This window comes from Lithobates pipiens, unplaced genomic scaffold, assembly GCF_037356315.1.
Source record: "Lithobates pipiens isolate NorthernLeopardFrog02 unplaced genomic scaffold, aLitPip1_a1.2 Scaffold_28, whole genome shotgun sequence".
In the NCBI taxonomy this organism is placed as follows: Eukaryota; Metazoa; Chordata; class Amphibia; order Anura; family Ranidae; genus Lithobates; species Lithobates pipiens.
The window spans coordinates 52,938,512-52,941,603 of NW_027507789.1; positions in this window are offsets into that span (position 1 = coordinate 52,938,512).

Sequence of the window (3,092 nt, forward strand, 5' to 3'; positions counted from 1 at the left end):
CGAAGCCAGGGAAGGAGCTTCGTCTTGTGTTATTTGCTTTTTTTAATTACATCCTTGAGAATCACTTTAAGCCCCCGCATTTTAAAACCTTTCACTATAGATAGACAAGGTCATCAGTGGGCGAACTTCTCTGCTGTATAGAACAGTGAATTGTGAATGAATGTGTGTTGAAGCAAAGAGCACATTTGTAAAGCGTAACTATTTGCTTTATAATTATACTGGGTGTGCCAGCCTATTTTTTGCCATCAAAAGCTGCAGCATGGGCAGAGTATAACCAGACAGCTGATTGATTAATCGGCCTCTTAGTGTCTATTGATAGAGTCCTGTTATGACATTGGGCAATAGTCACTTTTTACATCACTGATTCTAAAATTTGCAAACAAATTGCAAGATTCAGCCTTCCCAAATATGGATAGCCACTGTTCCATATTATTGAAGCCAATGTTTTGAAGGTTGGTTATATACCCTCAGTCGAACATGTTTCATGTATGCTTATGCTGTTTTCTCTAGTAAAAAGCTTTGTATTTTTCAGTACTAATCATCATCAACTACTTAGAAAATGTTATTATGACCCATAGATGTGATAAATTACTAAAATATTGTTTACATTGAAATATCTAGTAGTAATTAGACACATTCAGCTGGACTTGTTCTGGAACGTCGATGTTTTGTAACTTATCCAAGCCACTTCTTCAGGCTAAAGTGGCTTGGATGAGCTACAAAATGCCTTCAACATTATAGAACAAGTCCAGCTGAATGTGACTACTTTTAGATATATTGTGATACCCACTGTTGGTACCAGTGGGTGAAATAGTGCCCAAGGGCCCCATAAAAGCAAGCAAAGGGCTGCACCTGGCCCCCGGGACGCAGTTTAGAGGCCACTGATCTAGAAAATGGTATCTTCATCTTCATATCTCCATCATGTTGAGAGAAGACTTTGATCGATAGCTGTGAATCTAAATCTATCAGAAAAAAAACAGCTAGTATCATATCCACTGCATACTCGTTTTTTAAAAAATTTCATTAAAGAAGCGTGTTGTTATTTAGCCAATACAGGTTATCACTTAAAGTGGTTGTAAACCCTTACAAACCACTTTGACCTACAGGTAAGCCTAGATTAAGGCTTACCTGTAGGTCCAAGAAATATTTCATAAACCTACACGGTTTAGGAGATATTTGCCAAAAGACAGGCATCGCGCACTGAGCATGCCACTGTTAATGGCGATATGCCGCGAGTGGCGGCTCCCGTGCGCATGCGCGGGAGTGACGTCATCACGGCTCCGTCGAATGACAGCGTCGGAGCAGCGAGACCCACCAAGAAGATGGAGGCTCTGTACACAAGGGGACAGCTGTGACTTTGCTGGCTGCTGTGTCAGGTAAGTGACACATAATGGGCTACTATGCGATGCATAGTAGTCCATTATGCTTTACCTTTGCAGGGAATTAAAGAGGAAGTAAACCCATCAGGGTTTACTTCCTCTTTAAAGGAAAGCTGTGCATGACCCACGTGGGGCAAAGCCTCAGGTTTACTTTAAAGTGGTATTAAAGAATGTCTAGGCTTACCTTCTCTTGCACAGAGCGCCCCCCGAACCTCCTCTTCTTGAGTCCTCTGCTGGCACTGCTGACTCCTCACCACCTAGTTCCCCCACAGGAAGCCGCTTATCATAGGGCACTCATTCTTGTTCGCTCCCAAGCCCCGCTGCAGCATCCATTGACACAAACCTCAGGACTCGGTCGCTCCTTTGTCACTGGCTTTGATTGGCAGCACCAGGAGCCAATGGCTTCCAGAGCCCCAGCAAAGCCAGCAAGATACTTATTAATGTTTGGCAACATTGTATGCACTTTATTGTTTACATATATTGTATGCACTTTAATTACACTAGAATATCACTTTGTATGCTTATATCAGTATTTGACATTATATGTGTATTATAGGAGCAGCGCTGAGTTTTAAATGTCTTTTTCATCTCTTTGGGACATTTACCCCTTTTACTACAGCAGCAACCCCGAGATACACACACACACACACACACACACACACACACACACACATATATATAATTATCTATTTTCATATAATTTTTTTATATATATGTTTTTTGGTATTGTTTATCTCCATAGCACGGGTTTGTAATTATTATTTTTCATTGGATTTGATTGACAGCAGCGGGAGCCAATGGCTGCGCTGCTATCAATCTATCCAATCAAGATCCAGGACCCTGTGGAGAGAGGGAGAGCATGTCCCCGCCTAAGGGGTTTAGGGGCTCAGGTAAGTAAAACGGGGGCTGGGGGGTTGGTGACTGCCAGGTGTTTTTTCACATGCATAGGATGCATTAAGGTGAAAAAACACGAGGGTTTGCAACCCCTTTAATGCAAGGAATGCTTTAAAGAGGAAGTAAAGGCTAAAAAAAAAAAACACACACCCTGCGAGGCAAAGGCATAATGAGCTAGTATGCATAACATACTAGCTCATTATGAATAACTTACCTGAGAACGAAGCCCCCCAAGCGGTCCTCATGTCCGCCGCTGCCATGGATCCCAGAGTGACTTCCGGGTCTCGCTGCTCCGGCGCTGTGATTCGCCGTAGCAGCGATGTCAGCCCCGCGCATGCGCACGGGAGCCGACATTCGCGGCATGTCGCCGCGATCTGTGGCCTGCCCAGTGCGCCTGCGCACCGCTGTCTACGGCGCATGCTCCGTAGACAGCGGTGGCTGTCTTCAGGTAAATATCTCCTAAACCGTATAGGTTTAGGAGATATTTCTTGGACCTACAGGTAAGCCTTAATCTAGGCTTACCTGTAGGTCAAAGTTGGTAGCAAGGGTTTACAACCACTTTAATGTCCCCTTTCACACTGGGGCGGTGCAGGCGTCGGCAGTAAAGCTCTCTATTTTTAGCGGCGCTTTACCGTCGTTTTAGCAGCGGTATTCAGCTGCTAGCGGGGCTGTTTTACCTCCCGCTAGCAGCTGAAAAAGGGTTAAAACCACTCGCAAAGTGCCGCTGCAGCTCCGCGGTATTGCCGCGCTGCCCCAATCGATTTCAATAGGTAGGAGCGGTGAATACACTCCTTCACCGATCCAAAGATGCGGCTAGCA